Here is a 14,438-nt window from a genome sequence, read left to right as displayed (position 1 = left end):
AGGTAGTGACAGGCATATAGCATGTTCTTAAACAAAGAGTAACAATATTTATATTGTTGTCTCTTTTTCTCTTCTCTCTACCACCCTCCTTTTTTCCTACTTCTGTTTCCTCTGTTGCTCCTTCCTCACTCTTGTCTTCCCAATGACATTCTAAGAAAAACACCATTGGAATCAATGCCTAGCCTACCTGATGGCTAAAAGAAGGGGCCCACTTCATTTGGGTAAGCAAATTTTAACAATTTGGTATGAAGCTAGCTGCATTACATAATAGATACATTGACTGAAATCTCATTAAATGCAGGGACAAAGGGATACAACTCTCTAGAAGTTCAAATTTGCCTATAGATATTGCACCAGAATCATCTCCTAAGTGATATATTTCTCTACTAGTCACATTGTTTCTGAGCAGTTAATTTAAATCTATGCTTTTGTGTCTAGTCTTGTTTCTATGCCAGAACAAAATATCAATATTTGGCAAAGCCAATAGATTAAGCAGACATTCTGTATTCATCCAACTTAATCAAAACTTGTAATCAGTGAATAAGAATCATTTGCCTAAAAAAGAAAAAAAAAGGAATAAAAATGGGCCTAGGATTGAATGACTCATGCAGGAACTTTATAATTTTGCTCTGTGCTTTATAAAGTAGTTTCATAATCATATATAATTATTTTAAATATTTTATAAACTATGGTGACTTTTTAATAAGGGTTTCTAATTATCCAATAGAGTTGCTAGAAAGATTTGCAGAATATGTAGTATACGTATGATGAGTCATTTGTCATCCAAAAGCTTGTGAAGAAACCCTTATTCCTAAAAATAGGGTCCCCCTAGATTTGATACTGGCTGTAATTTTTTACTTGAGACATTTTCTTTTTATATCTCTGACTCCACTTTTGGTAAATCATGATACATAACTATATAAAACATCATATAATCTTAAAAAAGGGGATAAAGATGCCAACTGTACCACATCACACACAGTACACTGTGCACCAAAAAATTGGACTAGCAAATGAATTTCAGGATGGAGAAGATGAAATCTTCAGTTTTCCTTATCTTTTGCTCCAGTGTCTCCCACCCTACCCTTGTACCCTCACTTCCTGAAAGTTTATGATTATCTATTGTACATTGACAATAGGGGAGCAAGCAATTATTAACATGAGGAGAAACGTATTTTTAAAAACGTGTTGGAATAAGGCTTTCACAAGAGCACAAGAACTCGTTCATACTTGTGAGTCCAAAGAATAAGCTCCTAACAGTGTATCTTAACTTTAATTTTTCCTTTTCAGGAGACAAAACCTGATTAGGAGAGACAGAGATATCACTTAGACTGGCTGTCTTCTGATTACTTAACTCACCAACTACATAGCAAAGTGTGGAAACATGAATTAATATAAGAATATAACATAACATCCATGTAAAAAGATAGATGAGTTGCAAACTGTTGTGCTATTTTACACAAACGTAAAGAATTTATTCAAAGATGATACTGTATTTTGTTTTCGGTATACCCTTGTAAGCATATGGAAAAATCCATAGCTTGGATTTACTCTAGGCTTTGATAAATTTTCCAATTATGTTTTCACCAAAAATGTTGTGGTTCAATCTAATTAAATCAATATTTTAAAATACCTTTTAAAAACACCTTGGTTTTGGTTTTTGTCCCCCACTTGGGCACAATTCCTTTAAGCAACTTTAAGACATGCCGGGTAACAGACCACATGACCCATATTCATCAGTTCATCCTGAAATATTTGTTCCTGCCCAGAAAATGCTTTTATATCACAGGTCAGTCCATAGTCAACACTGTAGTATGATACATAGTAATGGTTAAAAGGCTTTCCAAAATGATCTAGCCCAAATCTCCTGTTCGTGTGTGAGAAACTAGTTCCCCAAAACTTAGCACACTTTCCCAAAGTCATTGGTATGGTTTAAATATTTGTCTTCTCCAAAACTCATGTTGCAATTCATCCCCCAATGTGGCTGTCTTGACAGGTGGAGCCTTTAAAAGGTGATTGGGTTATGAGGGCACTGTGCTCAGGAATGAATTAATCTATTCACGGATTGATGGATCAATGGGTTTTCATGAGAATGGGGCTGGTGAATCTATAAGAAGAGGAAGAGAGACTTAAGCTAGCACACACAGTCATGGTGTGTGCTACCTTGGGACTCTTCAGAGAGTCCTCACCAGCAAGGAGGTTCTCACCAGATATGGCCCCTTGACCTTGGACTTCTCAGGCTCTATAACTATAAAAAATAAATTCCTTTTCTTTATAAACTACCCAGTTTCAGATATTCTGTTGTAAACATCAGAAAACAGAATAAGGCAGTAACGCAGCTTTGTAAAGAAAAATAACCACAGAATTCCCCTTGTTATGATAATTCATTCAAGGATAGGCACTTGACTGAAGCTTGGCCAGTCAGGGTAATTATATATTACTAGCCACAATGATTGCTTTAGCAATGCTGCACTGTCACAAGTTATAATCACAGTACTTTTCAGAACCTATACAAAATCTACAAGAGACCCTTTTATTCTATATGCTGGACTTGAATGGTAGTTGCAGTGCTACTGGCAGCCACATTGACACTTCAAGGAACCAGGCAACTGGAAGGAAACTGAACCGATAGATTTTTTGTGCTCCCCAATACTTACATTCTTCCTGATGTATCCCTGATGATTTCAACTATGTAAGCCAATATATTTCCCATCTTACTGATATATGTGTTTTTTATTGGCTTATAGAAGTTTGAGTTGGATTTTCTGCCACATGGAAAGTATCTGGATACATGAACTTGATATAATTTTATTATTAAAATAATGTAGGACCTTCAGGTCTTTTAAACACATTGATGATGATAAAATGTCTTTGTGTACAAATCTTTCTTTGTATTTCAGAATTATTTCCCTAAGAGAGATATAAGGGAGATTCTTAATAGTGGAGTTCTTAAATATGAGACAGAGTCTTACATGTAGAATTAATAGACAAAAACACAAATATTTTAAAGACTTTTGATACTCATGTTTCAATTACTTTCTGACAATGGGAAAGCTTTATTTCTGTTGGAACTACATAGGCTGATCTTCCTTATGCAAACTTTGCTAGATCTGAATACTACCATTTTGAAAAAAAAAATGCTTCTATGTTGAACCAAAACTGCTATCTTGTTTTCAAAAAGAAAGTTATTTTTTAACTATTGCTTTAGTTTTCTTTAAGATGGATGTCATGGAAATCATAGCAAAATGATTCAATTCTTAGGAGTTGCAGGTGGGACAAATTACCTGCCTTTGCAAGTGAACTATCCCTAACTATAAGGAAGAGTGAGTCCATTTGGAATGGTGTAGGGTAGGGCAGAGAGCAAAGAAACCCATCTAAACTGATCATTTTTTGGAAATTATATTTTATGTTGAAAGTTATTTAACACTTGCATTCTGCTTTGAGAATAATATGTATTTGTAATCTGAAAGTAATGGTTCAAATTTTTTCTTTTACTTCAAATTACTTACATTCAATAAGTATAAGTAATTCCATTTGAGAACTTTGATGGAAATTAAACTAATAACTAGAGAGCTGTCTTGAAATACAGAAAGAATCTGGGACACTCAAGAATAAGTAGAAACATGTCTTCTGCAAACTTTAAGCACTTAAAAGAGGAAATCAGTTAGAATTAAACATTCTTTATCATTTAGACCAAGTTTTATATCCTGATGAGTGAAAATCTATTATATAATTGATAACAAACCTCAGTGGGACAGAGGTTGCCAAGTTGTAGTACTGTCAACATAGTTTTCTATGTGTAAATTTTTATGTGTAACTTTAAGTGGATATCTTGTGTAACCATATAGGGCAGCCTTGCTTCTTGATAAGAGAAAAATATCATAACAATTATATGAGAGATGTTGTAGTCATTTACAATTTTAAGCATACATTAGGTGTAGCACCAGCAACCATAGGATAGGTTAAAAATTATTTTCCTAAATTTACAGGGAAGAATCTCAAGTTAAGTCTATTTATAACATGCTCAAAATTTCAAAGAAGTATCATATTAGACTAAAGCTCAGAAAACCCCAGGTGGTTGTTTTTGTTGTTTTAAAACCTGTTCCCTGCCTACATATTATATACTTCATTCTATCAAATTGAGTTATTTAAGAACAAATAAAACATTCCTAATCCTATAATCATAATTTTCTAAATGTGAATTTTTTTTGGTGATGCATTTTCTTTTGAAATGTTCTTTTTGTGACACTGTCACAGCAGGTAATTATGAGCAGAAGACATTGTCCTTCTATAGGGAACAGAGCCTGTGCATCACCTGATCTAAGCTGGTGTGTTGTGACATTTGAATAAATTAGTAATACTGTGCTTTTTGAAAAACAAGTTCCATCTTTCCTAAAAGGTAACTTTTAAAATCTCATTTAATAGAAGCTCAGAATGGTTACATTCTCTTTTTTTTTCAGATACACTGACTTATTATTGAGTAGGATCATTCTCTGATAATTCTGTACTGAATAATACTCATATTAATATCCTGATTATCCTCAAACAATAACCATTGTCATGGTAACTACATACCATGGGAAAACAAATTGTGCAAATGAGCTTCTTGCATAGTTTTAATTATGCAAATAGAAAATTGAAAGAGTACATTTTAAGGAATCAGTTTCCTATTTATAATTATTGACTAACGTGATTCATGCCGTTTTCCATATCACTACTGATATGTTGAAAATGTTAACATGATTGCATTTATCTGAATTTGTGTCGATGTTCAATACAGGAAACATTTAAATTTTTCCTTTAATATTGTGCTTTAAAGAGCAGTATTAGAGTTTAATTTAGATATTTTAATCAATTATTCTGACTTATCTGGAATTAGTGCACATAAATTAGGGAGTGACTGTCATGAAACAAATTCTTAATTTTTTACTTCTTATACAATTGATTTCATAGTTTGATAGGAAATGTTAGGGCTGTTGTTACAGATTTATTTTTTCATTCTGTTTATTTTTTTTAAATACCTGGAATATGTGCTGGGTGTTGTTAAGGGTTTTCAAATTAAAATCAGATGTCTATCCCTTCAGAATTTAGACTTTGCTGGAAAGGCAAGATGAAACAACTAAAATACAAGGCTGTATGAACTATGTGCACAACCCTGGTATGAGTAGGACATGTACTGAGTAAGACATGTTCAAGAACATGCTATCAGTGTGACAGCTTGCAGATCAGATAACATGTTCAGAGTGGAGAGAAGAAGAAAATTTAGGGGAAAAAAAAGATCAATGAAGCCAGTGACAGGGAAGAATTATAAAAGTTCACATGAATGGTCTCGACAATTATGGATAATTTCAAATCAATGCATGGTAGGTTGTTTTTCTTCTTGTTTTTCTTCAAATGGAGAGTTTTCTAGAGTGGTTCAGAAAGTCAGATAATCATAGAAAATAAAATATTCTTAAAGAAGTAAAATGGGGGAGGGGGGGTTGGCATGGTGGCTCACAACTGTAATCCCAGCACTTTGGGAGGCTGGGGAGGGTGGATCACCTGAGGTCAGGAGTTCAAGACCAGCCTGGCCAAACCCCATGTCTACTAAAAATACAAAAATTAGCCCAGTGTGGTGGTGGGCACCTGTAATCCCAGCTACTTGGGAGGCTGAGGCAGGAGAATTGCTTGAACATGGGAGGCAGAGGTTGCAGTGAGCCAAGATCGCACCACTGCACTCCAGCCTGGGTGACAGAGTAAGACTCTGTCTCAAAAAAAAAAAAAAAAAAAAGAAAAAAAGAAAAAGAAAAAGAAAAAAAAAGAAAGAAAGAAAAGATGTAAAATATGGGAGAGATCATGGTCAGCAATTCAAGTATGTATTAGTGTCATACCTTTTATTGGAAATCTGAGCACCTAAGGGTAATATGGCACAACACACACACACACACACACACACACACACACACACACACACACACAGAGTCAGGGTGAAAAGAAAGACATGAAGACATTGTTAAGGGATTTATAGTCTGCCTGATCAGGTGGTGGTATGTTCAGAGCTTTTCTAATAAGGATTTCAAAGGCATCATCACAGAAGTGAGAGGTAGTAGGAATGGCGAACTTTAGCATGTGCTGAACGTAACATTCAACTAAAATTATAGGGTTTGATAAATACTTATCTTGAAAAAAAAATCATTGAAAGAGCCACTTGAGGTAATTCTGATAATCAAGGAGAAAATGATTAAGAATATTGATGATAGACAGCTCTTAGTAGGAAGGTCATGATATATTGAAGATTCATACAGCAAGGCAGAAAATAATAAACATTACTAGAAGATCTCATCCTTATGAAAATATATTATAAAATATAAATGATTAAAAGAATATGTTCTGGGGAGGGCAGTCTTAAAAAAGTAATTTAGTTCAAGAGTATTTAGAGATTTGACAAAATTGATCTGTCTAATGCAAAGGAATGTTTCTAATTGAATAGATTAAAATATAATCTAAGATTGGAAAGAGTTAAATACAATTAAAAATATGGGAAGGGCTTAAACAATGTCAAGAAAGCAAAAGCTAGAAGAATTTGATATTTTCTTAGCATGATGCAAACAAGAAGATGTTTTGCAATCACGTTTCAACTGAGACAGTTAAGAAACGTAGGATGGAAGTATTGCCTGTGGGAAGATGACATAGTGCTTAAAAATGAGAAAAAGAAAGTAAAATGAATCAGTTCTTAATCATTGACAATGATCTTTAAACACATAAAAAGAGAATATTTTACTAAGGAGAAAATGAGGCTCAAGATGGGGGGTATTAGAAAATATCAAGTTCATAAGTTAACTATTCTGGGACCAAGGGCTTGTAAGAACTAGCAGAAGACATGGAGAAACATTGTCAGTAATTTCTGAAATAATTAAGGAGAAGAGATGTAGTGAAGAAAACAGGGAAATGGAAAATGTGCAGATGTTGACAGAAAGAGCATGCATTACTAAAATTGCACTTCTGTAAGTTTGATGCTATTCCCTGGTGATGTTCTCATCAGCATTTTAGCATGTGGTTGATATGCTTTAGGAAAGCAGATAGTGATGGCTGTGCCTTTACACTGAGGAAGACTACAGTTGTAAGAAGGTATGGAGAGGCATGGTAACTAAACCTGGTTAATGCATGCTGGACAGCTTCTTTCCTCTTCAAGCTCAGCATATCCAAAACTGCAATTTCCTGCCTCTTTTCTTTCTGTATCATATTGATGGCATTGACATCTACCTAATCAATGAGGTTAGAAAACAGGATGACATTTGTCATCTTTCTCCTCCATTTTCCACATTTCCCCATCTAAACATTGAAAATCCCCAATTTTATATCCTAAACATTTCCCATATAATTTTCCTCCTTCCTTCTCTGCTCCCTGTAACTTCTCTCTTAATCACTGTCATTGAATACTGCTGAAGTTACTAAACAGATATCACAAGTTTCTTTCTTTTTTTTTTTTTTTGTCTCTCAAAGCCATTATCCCCCTGACTGTCAAAGGAGTCAAACTAATATCTGTCCTCATCTTCCTCTTGGAGGTCACCTTCAAGGGGTCCTTATTGCCTCAATGACAAATTTTAAGTTTCTTAATGTGAAAAATAGTGCCTTTCATCACTGCCTAATACTTTGGATTCAATTTTCACTATCCTCTGCCTCACATTTATAATCCAGAAATATCAAACTACATATATTTCTCTACACATAGCTTAGAGGATTTTGCTCTGTTCCTTGTACTTACAATAAAGCATGTTGGACTATATTAGCATTTGAGCTCTGGAGTTAAAAGGTCTGGTTTCAAATCCTTGCTCTACTACTTATATGCCAATATTCACTTATTTATGAAACCTCAGGTTCCTCATCTGTAAATTAAGGATAATGAAATATTTCTTACCACATTATTTGGAAGTTAAATGAGATCATGCTTGCAAGATGCAGAGTGCAGTGTCTGGAAAAGAAAAAATAATATAGCATCTCCATCTTCTCTGCTTAGAATTTCTTCTTTTACCTCTTTCTGGAGTTATATCTTCTGTTCTCTGATAATACTGATGCATACTTTTATTTTATTTTTCACACCATAACAATTTTTTTCTTTATACATCTATACCCCCACTGGACTACATACAGGCAAATAAAACTATGCCTATTCATATATTTAGCGTCTGTACATGGTACATTGCCTAGAACTAGGCATTCTGCAGATATTTTTGAATAATTTAATGAATAAATAAACATTGGAAATGCTGTCCTACAAAAAGGAAGTTGACTTATTCTCTCTTGCACCAGATGACATAATGTTGAAAAGTTGAAAACTATATTTTCTTTTAAAATGAATGATTATGTACCAAGTGCTTTGAGAAATATGTTATTATCCCACTTCTACAAAGACAAAACTTAAGTTTAAGAAAGGCTAAGCTAAGTTCTTCATGGTCTTATAGGTAGGAAGTAGAAAGTCTGGCATTTGAGAGCAGATATGCAATGCCCGTGTTTGGATATTTAATGCCTATGCATGAATCTTCCTCTCTATGGCACTTCCTAGTGTGTAAGGGAGAATTTTTATAGTAATTAAGATTTCCAGCAAATTGTTGGGCTTACTTAGAAAGTCCCCAAGAAAAATTGGAAGACCACTAGAAATAACTGTGTGTTTTAATAACCTCTTAATAAGGTACTAAAAAGAATATACAAAATTGATAGTTTAAATGCAACAATTATTCATCCTAAAATAAGCAGATGTTAGCTAAGTAGGAAAAAACCTATATATTTGGAGTTCAAATTGATATAACTTTGTATAGTACGTGATGTCAGCTTTGGCATTAGTGCTTCTAGAGGAAGTAGACTTGCAGGTAAACTTTATGTTCAAGCACTAGAAATACTTTTTCTCAAAAATTACCAACCTTCATGTGGTAAGTCTTAAGGGAAAAATATTCTTAAGGTAAAATTAAAGTAAAAATAAGATAAGAAAAGCAATTACAAAAACAAGAACGGCATGGCCACACATTTTTTTCTGCTTCCAGCTCAACCCTCTGATGGTAATATTATACAAATATCATTTTATCAAGTTATCAACATTTCCAGAAAGACAGCATAGAAAGTTGGATTTTAGGAGGAGTCATCCCTGAGATAAGAAAACACTTATTCTGAAGTCACTTATGAAATAAAGAAGTCAGTAGCTTTTATTGAGTCTCATATTTGGGGGTTTATGCACTTCCACATATTTTTTCAATAAAAAATGTTGATCTTCAATAATGAATGGTCTGGTGTTACATTACAATTTTTGTCAGAATTATGTTCGCTATTCAAAAACAGGGAGAAATTGTAGTGTCTTGCTCTTCAAAGTATGGTCTGTGGAGTAGCAGCTATGCATGACCTGATAGCTGTTTGAAATGCAAACTATCAGACTAGATCCCAGATACACCAAATCAAAATCTGCATTTTAACAAGACAGGTCGTTTGTGAACATTAGAAGTTGAGGGGCACTGTTCTACCACACCTGGCTCAGTTATAACTACTACTTTTCTTTCATTCTGTCTGGAAGTTTATATTTTATACATGTTTTTCCCACATTTGGTAGATTTCTTCTCCTAATTTAAAATGAGTTATTTGGCAAGAATATGCAATTGTTTTGAGTTATAATTAAATGTAGTGGGCTGGGCGCAGTGTCTCATGCCTGTAATCCCAGCACTTTGGGAGGCTGAGACAGGTGGATCACATGAGGTCAGGAGTTCGAAACTAGCCTGGCCAACATGGTGAAACCTCATCTCTACCAAAAATACAAAAAAAATTTAGCCAGGTGTGGTGGTGGGCGCCTGTAATCCTGGCTACTTGGGAGACTGAGGCAGGAGAATCACTTGAACCCAGGAGGCGGAGGTTGCAGTGAGCTGAGATTGTGCCACTGCACTCCAGCCTGGGCAACAGAGCAAGACTTCATCTAAAAAATATGTAAATAAATAAAATTAAAAAATAAATGTAGTGGGCTCTAGGCATGCTGCATGAGTAACATATAGATCTTTAAGCCTTATACAGTAGAACACAGATTCAAATGCCTATCTTCATATCAGATCTGGGGCTATATGCAGTTGATGCTAATATACATTGAAAGGAGAAAAAATGCAATGTAAATTTTCCTTGGTATGATGTCAGGTAAAGTTAAAGATTTATTTTGTTTTCAGACAACCTGAGTTGTTAGAATAGGACTCAATGCCATGAGGAATCATGTCACTGTTTTGCCAAAAAATATGATACTGCTGAGAAGTATGACTCAGAACTCAGCAGTAAATGGTGCTTCTGACTTTGATCCCTTTGCAGCTTTGAGCTGGCTATGCCATCTGTATCAGTCAAATGCTGGTGTGTAACAAACACATCAAACGCAATTTATTAGTTCCTGACTCAATGAGTAAGAAATTTGGACTCATCTCAGTTGAGCAGCTCTATTTGTCTTGCCTGGGTTCATTCATGTGATTACAGTTGGCTTGTGAATCATGCAAGTATTGACTTATCCTGGATGACCTTATTCATATCTGGCTTTTGGCTAGGGTGAATAACATATATGTCTCCAGCAGACTAACTCAAGCATTTTCACACACAACAGCAAGTCTCAATGCACAAGCATTTTTCAAGCTTCTGCTGGCATCATGTTTGCTAATATCCCATTAGCCAAAGCAATTCACAAGGTCAAATCCAGATTTAAGAGGTGAAGATGAATACTCCATCACTTGATAAAATATGCTGTCAAATGCTATGGCCATTTAAAAAAATTTACAACATCATCTCTGTTTTCCACCATAGTGAACAAACTTAACAAACTTGTACCTCTTTCTATGTAAGCATCTTTCTATTATTTGGGGAGAATCCCATGTCTCTATTATGAGACAATTATTATGAGACAGTTGATACAAAAGCTCTCAGACCATGGAATATGGTGGGCAGCAGGAGCCGTGACTTTCAGCTGGATCAGAAGAGGGTGCTTTGTTATTTACTTTGCAAATTCCCTTTCCTGCTTTTTACTCTGGGAAATTTGTATTATGAGTGAAACTCTATTTTGCGTTATTTATTTCACTTCTGTTGCATCAATAAAATCCGCACCTGTTTGTTCTGGCATTGAGAGCAGCTGTCTGGTCTGCAGTAATATTTCCCACCTGGGTGGCTGAGCTGTCTCTCAGTGGCAGACACCCTTGTCAGCGTTGGTGGAAAAAGAGTTGCTTGGCTAATTTGGGTGCTTCCCTTTGGGCTTAGTGAAATGGACACAACAGGAAGTGTTTGACTCACAAATGCGTGCCGTGAGAAGTTTCCCAAGACACAGTGGGTGAGAACAGGGCCAAAGAGAAGGTTGTGTGTGATACAAAGAGACATTAATAATGGTTGTGAATTGTAGGGTAGACAGCAGAATATATTCCAAGGATTTCGATTGTGTCCGGGTAACCATGTGAGCAAAGCCTCTATGGTTTATAAAATGGCTAACACCTTATATATATGAATATATTGAGATATCATTTTCCTATATTGGACTCTTTGTAGTTGTGTCACTGATATATCAAATACACTGTGTACATATGTACATATACACACATAGGTACCCAAAGACATATTGATTGGAGTTGCAATAATACTAAGGGACTCAGCAGCCAAGAGTTTTCCCAGCATTGTATTAGTGTTGAGGAATAAACCCATCTCTTAAAGAGTGAGGGGAAACACGGAGGTTTTTGAGGTAATACACTGTTTAAACAGAGGTTTCTGTGGTTGGATAGATGACACTGAAGGAGATGTGACAAACAGTGGTAAATAGGTTCTAGAGTTGGAGAAAGTCAGGACCCCAGGATCGAATGAAAGCTGAGCTTTATACATAGTCTTTTATTTTTTTGACCAAGTTGAGAACCTCTTGAAACTTTCTCTTTAGTCATTAGTTTCTCTGCCCAGGTATATTTCAGACCCTCAGTTTAACCTCAGGCACATGACCTTGCATAGTTTGTTGATAAATCTTTGTAATTATTGCCCTTTATTTGACAAGTTGTTGTATTCAAATGGCTTTCCCAATTTTTAAATATTCTAAGAACTTCGAGGTAATCAGTTTGCCTAAAACGCTAATATATTAGGTTTGGCTTTTTTTTTTTTTTCTTTTTCCAAATAGTCAACAGAAAACAAAGTTGGAATGAGCTTCCTAAAGCAAAGTTAATTTTCTGTACTGGAAGTAATTGAATTTAGAAAAAAGTAACATTCAAAATTTTAGAATGTTCACAATTCAAGCATTGAGTAGAAAGTTGGATTAAACGTCCTTTAAAAGTTATACCAAAAGTGGTAGTCTGTTATCCACTTGCAAGTTAATGTGGAAAGAACAGGAATTTTATAATCAAACAGATCAAAATTGAAACTTCCCCTCTGCTATTAATGGGAAAAAATAGCAGGACTTGGTTAATGATTTAATATGGAAAGGCACCAAGGACTGTGCTTCAGTTTCTAATTTGGGAGCTAGGTGGCAATTAGACATTACAAATTCAGCATGTTCAACATAGGAATCCTGGTTGTCTATCCACAGTTCGCTCTAGACTCCGTTTTTCTCATCTAAGCTGATGTCAAATATATCTTTCTAGTTGCTTAAGTCAAAATACCTGGAAGTCATTTTGACTCGTCTCCTTTTCCTACATCCTATATCTAATAAATCAAGTAATTCTACCACTACTTTCAAAATAGATCCAGAATCCAACTATTTCCAGACACCTCAACTGGTACCACTATGATCTTAGCCATTTTCAGCTCTCCCAAGGATACTGAAATGGCCTCATAACAGATCTCTCTGTTGCTACATTTGATTTGTGCAATTTAATCTCAAGCCAGCAACCAGATTATTGTAAAATTTAAAACAACTCACGTGACTCTTTTCTAACTCTTGCAAAGTTTCTGTATTAAACTGTAGTAAAACCTAAAGTACTTCATAAGGTCCTGCCCCCCACCAAACTGTGCAAACCTCTCTCACTGCTTGTTTACCTTGCCACCTTGTTTACCATGCCACACTTCACAGTAGCCTCCTTTGTATTTGCTAAATGTATCAGGCATGTTTAATAGCAGACTCGGTTCCAGTTTTTCCTCTGCGCAACTATTCCTACTCCCAACCCCTCCCAGATATCTACTCAGTGACTTTCCAACCTCTTTCAGATTTTTTCTCAAATTTAATCTTCTTATTGAATTCTCAGTGAGGAATATTGCCACCTTCACTCTCCTTACCCCAACCAGACTACATCTTCAACACTCTTGATCACTCTGCTTTTAAGGCCTTATTTTAATCATTGTTTTCTTTTTAACCCATGTTTGTCAGTGCTATTACTTTATTCTTTTACGATGGGGAATATTTTAATCAACTTTACTGAAGTATAATTTACATTACATAAAATAAACACATGTGAAGTATACTGTTTGAAAAGTTTTGAGAAATGTAGTTACTTGTGCATCTGTTGTCATAACCATGATAAGAATGTGTGGATCAACTAAGAAAGTTCTCAAATACCCCTCAGCAGTAAAACCTCACCCCTATTCAGGGCAACTGTTTATTATTTATTTGGTCTCTATTCGTTTCATCTGTCCTATATTTTTGTTTAAATTGAATCATACACCGTATTTATTTTGTGTCTGTGTTATTTCAATCAGCATAAATTTTTGAGATATATCTGTGTTCTCACATGTATCAGTTGTTTGATACTTGTTATTGCTAATTGTATTCTATTGTGTTACTTTTCTATAATATGTTTTTCCATTTACTTGAAATTTTTCATTTCCATTGAATTAGCATTCGGGTTGTTTCTAGTTCTAAACTATTATGATTAAAATTGCTGTGGATGATTTTGTAGAGGTCTTAATGTGGATATAAGTTTTCATTTCTCTTGAGTAAGTACTGAGGCATAGTATTGATAAGTTATATGGGAAAAGTATAGCTAATGTTACCAAAAAATGCCATATTATTTTTGGAAGTGATTGGGGAATTTTTCACCCTCATCAGCAATGTATGAGTTTTGGTTGTTTTACATCTTTAATAACACTTGGTATTGTTAGTATTTTTAATTCTAAGCATTCTAGTGAGTATGAGACACTACCTTATAGTGGGTTTAATTTGTATTTCATAGTTATTCACTATGTTGTGCTTCTTTTCAGGGAATTAATGTCCATTTTACATTTTTTTGTGAAGTGTCTTTCAAATATTTTGTGCATTTTTGGTGTTATCTATATTCATGTTATTAAATAGTAAAGTATTGTGATGGTTAATACTGAGTATCAACTTGATTGGATTGAAAGATACAAAGTATTGATCCTGGGTGTGTCTGGGAGGGTGTTGCCAAAAGAGATTAACATTTGAGTCAGTGGGCTGGAAAAGGCAGACCCATCCTTAATGTGGGTGGGCACAACCTAATCACCTGTCAGCCCAGCCAGAATATAAGCAGGCAGAAAAGAGA

General features: G+C 34.9%; 1 long non-coding RNA gene across 2 annotated transcripts in view; it reads left to right on the top strand.

Annotated features, from left to right (window-relative positions):
- LOC105471469 (uncharacterized) overlaps positions 1–14,438 on the top strand; it is a 164,804-nt gene that overhangs the window by 17,407 nt on the left and 132,959 nt on the right. Inside the window, exons 2-3 of one of the 2 annotated variants that reach the window (XR_981141.2) lie at positions 156–221; positions 1,291–1,501. This is a non-coding gene — a long non-coding RNA (uncharacterized lncRNA). Of the gene's footprint in view, positions 1–155; positions 222–1,290; positions 1,502–14,438 lie in introns of those variants that run through there. The other variant, XR_011610297.1, reaches the window with a different exon arrangement.

The sequence above is a fragment of the Macaca nemestrina genome, chromosome 12, assembly GCF_043159975.1.
Source record: "Macaca nemestrina isolate mMacNem1 chromosome 12, mMacNem.hap1, whole genome shotgun sequence".
NCBI lineage: Eukaryota > Metazoa > Chordata > Mammalia > Primates > Cercopithecidae > Macaca > Macaca nemestrina.
This window is presented reverse-complemented; position numbering and strand designations above follow the sequence as displayed.